At 51.2% G+C, this 14,925-nt stretch overlaps 1 pseudogene; it reads right to left on the bottom strand.

Annotated features, from left to right (window-relative positions):
- Window positions 1-2,511: 2,511 nt before the first annotated feature.
- On the bottom strand, window positions 2,512-6,836 carry LOC128936944 (mas-related G-protein coupled receptor member H-like; annotated as a pseudogene).
- Between the last annotated feature and the right edge of the window lie 8,089 nt (window positions 6,837-14,925).

The following is a 14,925-nucleotide window of genomic DNA, read 5'->3' as shown; positions in this document are numbered from 1 at the left end:
ATCTGCTCTGCCCCTCTTTGCTCAAGAACCAGTCTGAATTGTGCAAAACCTTTTTCTCAGCTAAACAGATGAATGGGGACATAATTCAGGTCATATAGTCACCCAGGACAGGTTGCAAGGAACGGTAGAGGTCATCTCATTCCATTTCTCCTTCTGCCATGGGCAGGGACAACCAGAAAACCTTTGAAGTCTTGCTCTTTTGAAAGGAAGCTCAGGTAGGGAGCTGTCTGGGTGACAGTGGAGACAAGGAAGGTGCTGGGAAGGAGAAAAAGTACATGGAAGGATAATGGTCCTTCTGCACTTGCCTTGGGAGGGATGCCCTGGCTGAGTTGTTCTTCCCTGGACAAGAGCTTGTAGCTTGGAAAGTTATGTCTTTCCAATGGACAGGAAACGGTAGAGATGGGCAGAAAACCCCTCTCAGATGTCCAAGTCTCTCTCTTATGTTATCTATTAACAACTCTGTTAATAAATGCTCCTTAGCTGTTTAACCTCACTTGTGTATCCAAAGCCTGACTCACCACCCAGAGCTTTCACTCTCACTTCCCTTTCCAGAAGCAGTGGCACATTGTTTTTCCCTGGATTTAAGGCAGTGGGAAAAGCAGGGACAACTTCCCCCTGAGCAAGAGATGTGGCTGCTGCCCAGGTCTCTGCCAGGAGGCATCAGGAGCTCTTGGCACTGCCAACATCATCCCAAGCATTGCAGGCACGTGCCTTAGGAAGGGCTCTGGTATGAGACAGGGACCTGCCCTGCTCCCAGACCAGCCAGAGGCTTTAGAATGGAACAAAAGAAGGAAATGAGCCATTTTGGACACTGTTTAACAGAGACAGGCTCTGCAGTGAAGCCTTGATATTGTTTGCTTAGCAAATTCAGAGGCTGGGACTACAACAGTGGAAAGAAACAAAAACCATGAGTCCAAACCTGAGTGTCCTGGGGTGACGTTATGATGCTTGTATCCCCATTCATCTGTTCTGTTTCTTTAAGACTGTCTCTGAAGAGTGAAAGTTTTGTTTGGGTTTCTCTTATCAGGGACACAGAGACGGGCAGTACATAGGGCTGTTTTTGCTTTTTGCTTATTGCTTTTCTGCTTTGCTTGCTGTCTCTCTGCTCTTGCTTTTGCTTGCTTTTGCTTGCTTTTGCTTCTGCTTATTGGCTAGTTCTAGCTAAACAGTCCAAATTCCTTCCTGGACTGTTTCTCCTCTCTTTTTTCTGCAACCATCTTGAACCTGCTCTGGACTGGGACATGAGAACACCGAGGGTTTGCAACGTTTGGCTGCAGAAACTGCTCCAGGACTGGAGGGACTGACAGCAACCACCCCCGAAAGAGACTTTATGATTTTGTCATCTTTCTCAGAGCGGTGTCATCTGGTATTGTTCATTTTGTGTGCTGGGGGGTGCTGTACCTGTCAAATAAACAGGTTCTTTCCACTTCTCTCCGAGGAATTTTTCCCGAACTGGTTGGGGGGACGGGCTGTGTGGGTTTGCTTTCTGGAGGGGCCCTCCTTTGGAGGTTCTCTACCAAATTTGCCCTAAACCAGGACACTGAGTGAAGGGTAGTTAGAGAATGACAAAGATCAGGAGAGGCTGGACTGTGGCTGGAGCTGCTGTGCAGAGTGGCTGTGCAGCTCCTCCTGAGGGTGGCCAGGTTCAGGATGGAGGTGCTCAAGGGCTTCCCTGGACACTGATGCTGGGGAAGCAGAGGATGGATGGCCCCATTCTGCACAAGAGCAGCACAACCCCCTAATTTCTGTGCAATTCAATGGTCCAAGCATCTGGTGATGTGAATTTCCATATTGCATGTACTTTCTGGATACAGGCACAGGAGTTCAGTAGAGTTCATCATCGACCCTGCACTTTACTCAGAAATATTCAGTTCTGGAATTCAAGAATGTGAGAAATTCCCACAGAAAGGATAAGGGAATGTTGCTGTCCCTCCCCAGATTTGCAGCCCTACCTGGTGTCCCTTCCCATCAGCTGGGAATGCAGGGCTGGCTGTGCAGGACAGAAGGGGAAGGATGCTCTCTGTGATCCCAACCCCTCTCCTGCCATCCAGAGGCACCAGCCCTGCACGGATTTGGGAAATCACTGCCACTCCATGATGGGTGTGTCCCCAGGGATGAAGGTGTCCCATTCTTTGCAGGCAAGAGCTCCCTGGAAACACCATGGAACTCATCTGCTGAGCCAGAGGAGATGGAGTTCATTCCCTGGGGCTGAGGCCATGAGGGTCATTGCATGGGGAATAGAGCTGGGGAACAGCACTGAGCCCAGCTGCACTGCTTGGAGCCATGTGGACCCAGGAGGGAGGAGGAAAGCCATGCTCCAATGTGCTCCCTGCCGAGCATCCCACAAAAATCACCCAAGGCAATGCCCCTGCTCCCTTCTCCTGCAGGAATACAGCACCACAGGGAGGGTGAACCTGTGGATATTGATTAATCAGGAGGCTCAAGGAAACCCTCAGCCTCCTCGGGGCCTCCTGGGGTCCTTCAGCAGAGCAGTGGAAGGGATCAACAGGCTCAGACCCCCGTGTCCATTGTAGGATCATCGCTGTGGGCAGTGTTTTCTTCTGCCTCCTCAAAGACCCTCTGGAGGGAGAGCCGAAGGGACTTTATGGAGAAGGGCCTCCTGCACCTCCCTGCCAAGAAATAGATGAAGGGTTTGATGCTGTTGTGGATGCAGGTGAGCAGGAAAACAACCTGTGAGGACACAGTGATGTAACCGAGCTGCTGCAGGAAATTGCAGAGGCTGATGATGAGAGTGAACAGCACAGTGATGATGATAACGATGTCGTGCCTCTTGGGCTGCTGCTGCTGGGAGCCTCGTTTGGAATTAATGAAATAGATTGTTCCAGAAATGACCACAGTTGCAGCAAAGAGGAGCAGGATGAGGGTGTACATGGAGATGAGAGCTGCCCGGCAGTGCTTTTGCTCGTGTGATGGGCACAGGAATGTCACTGTGGGAGTGACGGTGAAGAGAGCCAAGATGGCCCAGTGTTACAGCGCCTGAGTGGGTCGCTGCTGGTGAGAGAGAGACGATGAATCTTGTTTCTTGATCAGAAGGCTGTATTTATTGATATATGATATAAAATACATTATGACTATACTAAATAGAATAAAAAAAGAAGTTTGCAGATGCTGCTAAGCTAAGAATAGAAAAGAAAGAATCTAAAACAAAGTTGTGCCCAGGGACTCGGTCCCCTGGCTTGCTCTTGTGATTGGCCCTCAATTATAAACATACAAACATGAGCCAATCAAGGTGTCCCTGTTACATTCCACAGCAGCTGATAACAATTGTTTACATTCTTCTTCTGGGGCCCTCAGCTTCCCAGAAAATGCAGAAATCTGAAAGAAAGGATTTCTGTGAAAAAATGTCTGCGACATCTCACCTTTCTAAATTGTATAAAATAAAAGAAAAATGCTGATGTGGAATGAACAGGAAATTTCTTCACCTGTAAAATATACAATACTAACAAATCACTAAAAACAATCCTACAATCTAAGAAAATGCAAAAAACAATGCAAAGAGAATTCAAGTCCATGCAGCTGAGTTTCAGGAACAGTCCATCAGCTGAAGTTGTTTCTTTTGGACATCTGAGAGTCCTTTTCGGTCCTGAAAACAAACTTGCTGCAAAAGGAATCCTATCAATAGTTATCAAAAAACCATTGACAGTCATAACACAATTTTAAACAGTTTGTGGAATGTCCTTTCTGGCCCTTCAATGCTTCAGAGCTGCTGCCCGCTATTTTCAATCTTTTTTATTTAATTTAAATTTTTTTTTTTTTCTTTTTTTTTTTTTTTTTTTTTTTTTTTTTTGATTGAAGAGCAAAAGAGCAGAAGCCGAGCAGAGCAGTGCCAGAGAAGGAAAGGCCCTGGGGGCCCTGGCCCATGCTGGACCAGGAACCCCAAAACTGGCTCACAAAGGGGGACCAGGGCCTGTCGGATAGACCACAACCCCCAGAAACATCAGGAGGCCAAATGCTGGCCCTGGCCCAGAAACTTTCTCAGCCCAATGGCCCAGGCCAAACCCATGACAGAGGCTCTGCATTCCCACAGGCCTGAACCCTGCTGCCAGCACAATGGCAGCACGGGTAGTGAGACGCTTCCTTTCCCCAAAACCACTGAGGCATGCCAGCAGTGAGGAAATAGAAGCCTTCCCCAGCAATCCCATCTGGGGTCTGGAGATGTTTGTTTCCCACAGCAAACCAGCTATGGTCTCCTCCAGCTGTGCCATCTTCCCCTGCAATGCATCGGGTTTGTCTCTCATCCGCCCCGTGGCATCACCATCCCCATCCCCTCCGGGCTGGGGATCAGAGGCAGGGCTCTCGGGATGCACCTGCCCCCCCATGCCACTAGGACGCAGGAGAGGCGGCAGCCTCCATGGGACAGCAACCGAAACACCACCCCCCAAACCACCGAGCTTGAAAGCCGGCAGCCGGGCTGCCACAAGAGTCAGCTGGCGGGCAGCCCCCGCTCCACCGAAGGAGAGACCCCCGGCCGGGGCAGCTGCTGGGGCAGCCGGTCCGGGACGGTCCGGACTCGAACAAGCCGCCGGTGCCATGGCAGTCTCTGACGCCGACACGGAGGACAGAGCCTCCGACAACGCCAGAGCCGCTGGAGCGGCCAGTCCGAGCGGCGAGGGGGGGGCCGGAACTGGGGAGGGAACCGCGCTGAGAGTGGGATCAGCCGCGGGCTGCTCGGAGGGTCCCGCAGGTCCAGCGCCGTTTTCAGCCCCATCCTGAACAGGAACTGTCTCGCCTTGAGGCGGCGGGGATGCGCGGGAACACGCTGTTGCTGCGTCCCTTGGCTCTGAAAGCGGCGGCAGGCACGGCACAGGCAGCAGCGGAGCCGGGAGAAGCGGCGGAGCATCGCTGTTGCTTAGCAACAGCTCAAGCACAGGAAGTGCTGTCTCTTCTGCCTTCTCCGACGCTGAGCCGGAAGCTGGAGACGCATCCTCGTCGTTGCCTAGCAACAGCTCAGGGGGCGGGGAGGCCGGTGAAACCGCGGGCGGGACAGCCTGGAGAGGCGGAGACGGGATCTCCTGGAGTGACGGCTCTGGCAGGACCGGAGAAACATCAGAGACCGGTGCCGCCCCCATGTCTGAAGGCGGAGTCTGAGAGGCCGGCGCTGGCTTGAGCGGCCACTCCCATCCCCCCGGAGAGAGAGAAGGGGGGGAAGGAGAAAACTCCATCTGAGCATGCTCCGGAGCAAGAGTAAAAAAAACTTCTTCGCCCAGCGAAGTTTCAGCCCCCCCCGCCGCGAAGCAGGGCGGGGGGAAAAGCCCAAAGTCATCACCCACCGGGTCTTCTGCCAAGGAGGGGGGAAACGGTGCCTGGCCATAACAATTAGAAATCCATTGGAAACAAGCTGCTCTGCGTTTGAGAAGTGGGAAAAGCTGTATAAATGCTGGGTAGATAGAAGGCAGGACACGTCCCTGGCTCCAGACGAACTGGAAAATGGAGTCCATGCACTCCCAGACAAAAGCATCTAAAGCGTACAGGACATCAGTAAAGAACCCAAAAAGCTTTGCCCATCTAAAGAATTTATAGAGATCTGTTTCTGACAAAAAGCAACCATCTTCTCTAGACCAATGGTTCCAGAGGGCTATAAGTTTCTCCTCTGAAGGGGAGAATTGAATCTCTTCTGGCAAGGCATGTGTCTGCCATACAAACAGCCACAAGCTACGAAGGGCTGGTTCATCAGGGATAGAAAAGCCCACAGTACCTTTTGAAAGAGTCCAGCTTGCTCTGGCCAGCTCCACAGGTCTGCTGCTCTTTTCCATCATCTTTCCTGAAGGTTTTCCAGAAGAAGGTTCTGTTGTGGTTAGCCTTGGCTGTGAACTCTGTCCAAATCAGGATCTTCAGCTCCTGGCTTGAATCCACTTCTGTGGTCGCTTCAAAGCAACCATCAAATGCTACACATACAGGATTTTTACCCAGTGCAGCAATTTTGCTCCTCTGGTCTTATCAAATTAATTTTTGCTCTGACACGAGGGGTCACCAGATGTTACAGCGCCTGAGTGGGTCGCTGCTGGTGAGAGAGAGACGATGAATCTTGTTTCTTGATCAGAAGGCTGTATTTATTGATATATGATATAAAATACATTATGACTATACTAAATAGAATAAAAAAAGAAGTTTGCAGATGCTGCTAAGCTAAGAATAGAAAAGAAAGAATCTAAAACAAAGTTGTGCCCAGGGACTCGGTCCCCTGGCTTGCTCTTGTGATTGGCCCTCAATTATAAACATACAAACATGAGCCAATCAAGGTGTCCCTGTTACATTCCACAGCAGCTGATAACAATTGTTTACATTCTTCTTCTGGGGCCCTCAGCTTCCCAGAAAATGCAGAAATCTGAAAGAAAGGATTTCTGTGAAAAAATGTCTGCGACAGCCCAGTATGGGATAGTGTCCACCACCCACAGCAGGCGCAGAGGAAGGTCCCATCGGCAACAGAGCTTGCACAGGTTGTGCATATACCACACAGGGATGCTGCTCATCAGCCTGAACAGCACCCAGTAGTAGGAGACCAATGACAGCTGAAAAACAAAGTTCATGTACATCAAGTGCACAATAGGAGAGCAGGACACATCCTCCATCAGGATGAGGAGAGCAGAGGGGACTGCAAAGAGGAGGAAGAGGAAGTCAATGACAGCCAGGTCAAATATGCCAGCGTTCCTGCTTTTCAGGCTGAGGAGGCCGATGACAGCCCCATTCCCAGCCAGCCCACAGAGGCAGATGAGCAGTGCCACAGTGTGTGTGGCCACATCGGTGACATTGATAACACAGGCATTGTCTCCTTCAGTGGGTGAGGCAGGAGATGGGGACATGGTGCTCACCTCCATGGATGGACGCTGGGCAGGCAGTGGGATGTTGGCCCCTGGCTGTGGTCAGAGTGGATGGGCAGTCAGGGCTTGGAGAATGCAGGGATGGACCATGTGGCTCCTCAGCAGCTCCCTGCAGTGGGAAGGATTCAGTGGGGAGGAGTGAGATGTGCAGGGGAGGAGGGCAGTGGGAATAGTGGGGTGGAAGAGGGAGGAGGGGGGGCGGGGCTGGTGTGCAGGGGATTGATAAAGAAGAGAGAATAAACATTTTCAACTCTCTTGAAGTTGTTTAAAGTCTAACTGGGCAAATAGATAAAAATATGTAAAGATGTGGACCCTGTGTGATAAACGTGCCTGAAGCCAGCGCAGACAAAAATAAGGAGGTCCACGTTATTTCTGGGGAAAGTTCTGTAAGAAGAAGCAAGAGCACATGGCCAAAGGAAAAGTTCAGGGCAAGGTCACCTTTAATATCACAGCACTCAGTGAATGTGACCACCAGAGACTCCTCTCAATGAACCTCCAGGGCCATCAGAGGACTCCCAGCAGGAAGTGGATGCATGGAAATTAGTTCTAGGAAAATGGTATTTACATTTATGTTTAAGGTGTTCTTTAGAGAAGAGAAACTTTTTAAAGTCTATGTATTGCTGGCCAGGGGTATATGTACAAATGACAAACGGGACGGGACTGTTGTGAAACGTGCCTTGAGCTGTTTTATTTTTCAGCATCACTCTCATTACATTGTTATGACAATGGCAACATGCCACCAGCTCACATCCCAGCAGCAGAGTAAGAACTTAATGTTACAACTTACTTTGTAAGCCTCTTGACCAATCACACAAAGCAAAAGCATATTGACAGTAGCTCTATCTAACTACTATAGCACACGTACCTTTAGTTAAAACAATGCTTTCTTATTTCGAATACAATACCTACTTGTAAGCCTTAAAACACAATGCACACAGCTATATTATTAAGCTTCAAACTTCTTAATATCTTGATAGATAAACTTTTCTGTAGCTTAGGGAAATATTCTAGACAAGCATTAATACACAGACTGTTGTTGTAATGGTCCTTCCTTTCCTACTTTTTAAATATTTTTTCTGCTGGCCTATATCATGGCTGCTGCTTAGCTCTAATCACAGTTCTGTCTCTGAGGCCTGCCTTTTGCAGCTTTCCCAAAACCCTCTGATTATGTGGATTACCACATCCATGTATAGTTTTAGTGGATATAAACACTGTTATAAAATCTCACAACACTTACAGAATTAATGAGAGATCCTACTGCGTGTCCTGCTGCCTAATCATTCACTTGGTAACACCATTGATTGGTGTTGGGAAGTTTATTCTATCTGATTTTCTTATCAGTCCTCATCCATGCCATGCCATGCCATTGTGATGGGTTCCCAGTCCCTGGTGTCTCCCTGGCTGCAGGTGTGGCCTGTTGGGCTCTGCTGCTGTCCAGTGGCAGATTTGGGATTGGTGGCACCCAGAGCCCTCCTGCCCCCTCCAGCCCCTGTCTGCCTGATGCCTTGGGCTGGCTCCCTGGAACAGAGGCCAGAGCAGGTGAAGACAATAAAAGGAGGCATTGATGAAAGGCCTTCAAAAGGTTCACCTTGGGCTCTCAAAGCCTCCGAGAGGGGCTGCAGCCAAAATGGACAATGGTCATGAGTTTTTCAGACAGATAAAAGTTTGGTCCATTTACAAATCAGGGATTAATCCTCCAATTACAGCTACAGGTAATGAAGTCATTTAGCCCCAGTTTGCCCTCCCCAATTCATTTTTGTCTATATTTTCTGGGCCTGACACAGTAGAGTGTCCTTGAATTGCAGGCCTAGAGAGATTGTTTTGTCTGACGAAAATGTGCAGACAGTTAACTTAACACTTTCCATGGAGCTTAGAGTTATGCACTAATGCAGTACAGGATATGAAAAATAGAAAGGCTAAAATCCTAAGGCATCATGCCCCCTCTGACATCCTCTAGAAATTCCCCCCAGGCTGCCTGCCCCTCCAGACAGTCCCGCTCCTCTCCTGCCCCACTCAGGAGCCCCAGCAGTGTTTCTGCTCCTCCTGGCAATTCCATGCTTCTCCAGCACAATGAACAGCAGTGGAGCCATCCCTGTAGTGCCTCCTGTTTGTGTGCAAAGGAGGTTGGGGGCTGGAGAGCAGGGCTGGAGCTGGGGAGGGGCATCTCCAAGAGAAAGACGGCCCCAAAGCCTTCCGGGGCAGGCTGGGGTGAGCAGCCCGTGGGGAGGGACTGGAGCCTGAGGCCCGGGGCTGGGAGGGATGGGAAGGACGGGAGGTGGGTGGGCTGCATGGGGAGTGGGATGGGAGGGTGGTGTGGGAGGGGTGGGACATGATGGAGCTGCTGGGAAGATGTGGTGGGAAGGTGTGGGGTGTGGTGGGCCTGGAGAGAAGGTGTGGGGTGTGGTGGGGCTGGAGAGAAGGTGTGGGATGTGGTGGGGCTGGAAAGAAGGTGTGGGGTGTGGTGGGGATGGTGGCCTCAGGGTAGCCCCAGGGAGGGGGGTGATGCCCCGTGGAGCCCATGGTGACAAACACAGGTGTCACCCTGCTCCTGGAAGGGGGTGGCTGTGCTGAGGATCACGGCCTCCTCCTCTCCTTGCTGCTGCACCACCTGAGCCTGCTGAGGGAACAGCTGAAGGCAGTGGAGAGGAAGAATTTCTGAAGGCAGAGACACCTTTGCACCTGGCTCACAAAATTAAAAGTTAATTATTTTTGGGGAGATCTCTGCTGTGACACTCACAGAACACTCGGAGTGGGGAATGCTGAGCCCCTAAGCCATCCTGTGTGTGCCAGCCCAGCTCTGGGCACTGGAGATCATGGTTGCTGCAGGGAGCACAAGCCATGGCTGTGTCCCCTCTGACACCAAGAAGTTTAAGTCTAAAATCAAAAGTGTATTCGACTAGTAATAATTTTGAGTTGAAATTGTGAACATATGTGAAATTTATTTGCTATATGTATGTACAAAGAAACAACAATTTTCAAGGATTTTTATACACTATAATATTCAAGTTTTTTTCAATACATACTCCCCAAATGCTCCCAATTTCTTATATTTTGATATCGGTGTTTTTTTTGTTTTAATTCCTACCAGAATATGCCCTCTCTCTTAGTTTAATGAATGACCTGCTTTTTTCCCAGGGAAACAGTGTTTTATTGTCAGTGCTTGAATGCTGTTGAAGAACGCCCTTGCCCTGTCTCCCTGCACTGTTAGTGGGACGGAAGGAGGGCCTGGGAAAAAAAAAGTGGTTTAAAGTTTTTTATTACTTCTCATTGTCATCCTCTGTCTCTGTATATAATAAATTTATTTAATACCATTTAATTTGGACTCATTTTCTATTCGTGAAATGTTTTTTCTCCCAGTCGTCCTCTCAACTCATGAGCCCTTTGTTAATTTTTGTTCCCCTCTCCTCTGCCCAGCTGAGAGCAGGAGAAGGTGAGTGAACGGCTTTCGTTGGTGCCTGGCGTTTGGCCAGTGCCAAACCACGACAGGCTTGCAGCAGGTTATCGGCATCAGAGCCCACATTTCTTACTGACAGTACCCTTGATGGTGCAATAAAAGTTATTGGAGACCAGATGTTGGGGTGCTGTGGTGCCCATTCCAGCCCTTCACCAGAGCTCATCCTCCTCCTCCTCTTCCTCAGCCTTGGGAATACTTGTGGTTGTTTTTTCCTGATCTCGCCCTTTGCAAGCAGGGACACCTTCACTAGACTGGGCTGCTTCAAACCCCATCCAGCCTGGCCTCGAGCACCTCCAGGGATGGGGAGGCCAGAGCATCTCTGGGAACCTGTGCCAGGGCCTCTCCACCCTGACAGGGAGAAATTTCTTCCCAATATTCCCCCTAACCCTGTTCTCTGACAGTGGGAAGCCATTCCCCTTGTCCTGTCACTTCAGGCCTTTGTCCAACGCTTGTCTCCAGTTCTTGGAGCCTCCTTAGGCCCTGGAAAGGGCTCTAAGGTCTCTTTGAAGACTTCCCTTCTCCAGGCTGAACAGCCCCAGCTCAGAGACCTCAGAGAAGCCACAGGGAGGGGGTTGATGCCCCGTGGAGCCCATGGTGACAAACACAGATGTCACTCTGCTCCTGGAAGGGGGTGGCTGTGCTGAGGAGCACGGACTCCTCCTCCCCTTGGAGCTGCACCACCTGAGCCTGCTGAGGGAGAGGCCAAAGCCAGGGCAAAGGAAGAATTTCTGAAGGCACAAAACCACCAGCAAGGAAATCAGTAAAAACCAGTAAAATCAGTGAAAAGGTTTAATAATAAGCAACAGCACACTAAAGTTCGATCCCTGTTTGTGTGTTTGTTTGTGTGTTCAAGGGTGTGTGAAAAAAGGACACAGGGTGGGGATAAAAAGGAGGGTAAGGATAAAAAAGAAAAGAACCTAAAAGATTTACAGCACTCCAACTTAATACTACTTCAGCTACAGCTTAAACTTAGCCATTCAACAGAGGAATAGCCCTTAATAGCATTTAACCTACGTCTTACAGTTCTTTGCAGGCCTGCCCCAGTCAGATGTCTGAGGTACTAACACAGCTGAGAGAGCAGCATTTCTGCCACATTTGCCAGAGCAGATGCAGACGTGTGTGCACACAGCCAGCCAGGCAGGCAGAGTGAGCGCAAGGTGCCTGTGACCAATTGCCCTGGCAGGCAGTGAAATGCTCCCTGCGGATCCCTTTGCATCTCCTCCCTGGGCCAAGGGCTGGGCCTGGAGCCCTGGCGGGATGGGCCCAGGAGCCGTCGGCGTTCGGGGATCAGCCCAGGGCAGCAGCCGGGAGAGATCCCAGCTGGGAGAGGCCCCAGTGCCAGGGAGCTTCTGCTCAGCGCTGCTGGGCCCAGCAGAGCTCCAAGGCTCTCCTTTGGGGCCGCTGCTCACAGGGCCCCAAGGCATGGGCGGCACTCACAGCAATGGCTCAGCCTGGCCACACTTGGGGCCGGCAGCTTCCTGGGACAGTGGCAGAGCAGGGATGCTGTGGCATCCAGGGCAGCACAATAATTTCCAAGGCTGTTGATAAAAGTCCAGGAGGTGTTTGGACAGCAGCAGTTGCTGGGAGCAGAGGGTGTTTCTGATCAGCGCCACAGGAGCTGAGCCCAGGGGCTGCTCCTCAAGGCTGAGGCCTCCCAAGCACGGATCAGAATCCAGAGCGGCCTGGAAAGGGGCTGGGGATGCAGCAGCACAGGGAGGGTGATCCTGTGGGTATTTATTGATCAGGAGACTCAAGGAATTTCTCAGCCACTGTCCCAGGGTCCTTCACCAGTGCAGTGGAAGGGATCAGCAGGCTCAGGCCTCTCTGTCCATGGTGGGATCATCACTGTGGGCAGTGTTTTCTTCTGGCTAGTCAAACACCATCTCGAGGGAGAGCCAGAGAGACTCCACAAAGCAGGACCTCCAGTACCTCCCTGCCAAGAAGTAGATGAAGGGTTTGATGCTGCTGTTGATGCAGGTGAGCAGGAAAAAAAAAAAGGGAGGGCACAGCAATGTAACCAATCTGCTGCAGGAAATTGCAGAGGATGAAAAGGAGAGTGAAGAGACCAATGGAGACGATAACAATGTCGAGCCCCTCGGGTTTCTGCTGCTGGGAGCCCCACTTGGCCTTAATTATATTAATTGTGCTGGAAATGACCAGCACAGTTATAGGTGTGACAAGGAGCAGCAGGATGATGACCCACACGGCGATGAGGGCTGCCCGGCAGTGCTCGTGATCATTTGATTGGCACTGGGATGTCAGTGTGGGAATCTCAGTGAAGAGAGCAGAGAAAGCCCAAAACTGGACAATCATCACCACCCAAAGCAGATGATCAGGAAGGTCACGGCAGCAGCAGCGCTTCAAGAGCTTTTTGATATACATTTCAAGGCCGAAAGTCATCAGCCAGAGCGGCACCCAGTGGCAGGAGAACAAAGAGAGCCGGAAAAGGAAACGCAGGTACAGCATGGGCAGGATAAGAGAGCAGGAGACGTCCTCCACCAGGAGGATGAGGGCGGAGGGGACTGTGAGGAGAAGGAAGAGGAAGTTGGTGACAGCCATGCCACGGATGAAAAAGTTATCACCCTTCAGGCTGAGGAGGCCGATGACAGCCCCGTTCCCAGCCAGCCCACGGAGGCAGATGAGCAGGGTCACACTGTGGGTGGCCACGCTGGTGACATCTGTCTCACACAGATCATCTCCTTCAGTGGGTGAGGCAGGAGATGGGGACACGCTGGTCACCTCCATGGATGGACGCTGGGCAGGCAGTGGGATGTGGCCCCTGGCTGTGGTCAGAGTGGATGGGCAGTCAGTGCTTGGAGAATCCAGGGATGGACCATGTGGCTCCTCAGCAGCTCCCTGCAGTGGGAAGGATTCAGGGGGGAGGAGTGAGATGTGCAGGGAAGTAGGGCAGTGGAAATTGTGGATTGGAGAGGGAGGTGGGAGGGTTGCGCTGTTCAGGCACAGGGCAGAGGAGGAGGGAGCTGGGGAGGGCCCTGCGGTCACCGAGAGAGGGTGTCAGGAACAGAGCAGCTGCTGCAGGAGAGGAAGGTGGGGTAGGGAGGAAGGCAAACATTCCACTGACCTGTTCCCTGTGGGGCAGCAGCAGGCAAAGAGGTCAGTGCAGATCAGCGGCGCTTCCTGGTCCCTCTTGCTCCTTTGGGATCCATGTCCTAAAGCGGCTCCTGCCACGTCAGGGACTTGAAGGAAAAAGTGCCCAGGTCACCAGGAGCTCCCCATTCCCATCCTGCTGGCTCCTCTGCCTGTGCCCTGTCATGGTGTTGCTCCCCAGGGCTCCATGGAGTCTCAGAGGAACTGGAAATTGCAGCTGTGGTTATGCTAGAACCTCACCTCCTCTGAGATATTTATGTTTTTTTTTTTTTTTTTGCTACAGAGGAAGTGACTTTTGTCAAAATCTCCAAATGAAATATTTTGCAAATGGCTCCTCATTTCCTCCTGATGAGAAACATTCCTGTCCTGTAGAATGTCACATTCTGCGACTGCCTTCCCTCTCCTGACAGGTTTCTACCATTCCTTGCTTCTCTTTCCTGCGGGGTCACTGTCTCTCCAGCAGCAGAGGGATGTTGGCGGGGCTGGCAGTGCTGATAAATCAGCTGGGTGCTTGTCAGAAGAAACTCATATTTAGGGAGGAGCTCTGGGATCATTGCCAAAGCCTCCCCTGGGCCCAGGGAAGCAGAGCTGAGCTGCTCCCTATCCTATCCTATCCTATCCTATCCTATCCTATCCTAATCCCATTCCCATCTCTGCACCTCATTCCCACCCCACTCTCCATCCTCACCCCATCCTATCACATCCCACAGCTTTCCCAGATGGAGCTGCTCCCCCACTCTGAGCGTGGCCTGTCAGGCTCTGCTCTCCTCTGGCTTTGCCAGCATCCAGACCCCCTGTAGCCCCCTCTGACCCTCTCCTGACCCCTCCAGCCTGCTCTGACACCTCAGAACACATCCGGGGCTGATTTTTTTTCCCCTGACAGCCCCACTGCTGCTCCAGTTCACCAGGGACCCCGGCAGTGTCCCTGCTCCTGCAGGCCAAAGGCTTCTAGGACCCAGGAGGGAGGAGGAAAGCCCAGCTCCAATGTGCTCCTCAGGATCACACAGGATGATAAATGTGGCTGGAGCCAGTGCAGAAACAGATTTGGAGGCCTGCAGGGGTTTTGGGGCAACTTCTGTAACAAGAAGCAAGAGCACAAAAAGTTCAAGGCAAGGTCACTTTTAATATCTCAGCACTCAATGACTGTGACCACCAGAGAGCCCTCTGAATGATCCTCTAGGGCCCGGAAAGGACTTCAAGAACAAGGTGAATGCATGGAAATGAGCCCTAGGAAAGTGATATTTATGTATTAGCTAAGAAACACTCGTTAATGGCTGTGTGCTTATTATGGATAAAAATCCTGTCACCACACACAGATCAGGGAGAGATCCTTCTGTGTGTCCTGTGCAGGTAAAGAATTCCTGCTTCCAAATGCTTCCCATTGTGTTAAAAAAATTATTTCAGCTGAACTCAGTGTCAAGATACAGAGGGGATGCACAGGGCAGAGGATGGGAGAGCTGGGAGGGCCCTGCAGTCACTGGGAGAGGGTGTCAGGAACAGAGCAGCTGCTGCAGGAGAGGAAGG

This window comes from Melozone crissalis, unplaced genomic scaffold, assembly GCF_028551555.1.
Source record: "Melozone crissalis strain CALT ecotype California unplaced genomic scaffold, PUWL_Pcris_2 ptg000018l_1, whole genome shotgun sequence".
Classification (NCBI taxonomy): Eukaryota; Metazoa; Chordata; class Aves; order Passeriformes; family Passerellidae; genus Melozone; species Melozone crissalis.
This window is presented reverse-complemented; position numbering and strand designations above follow the sequence as displayed.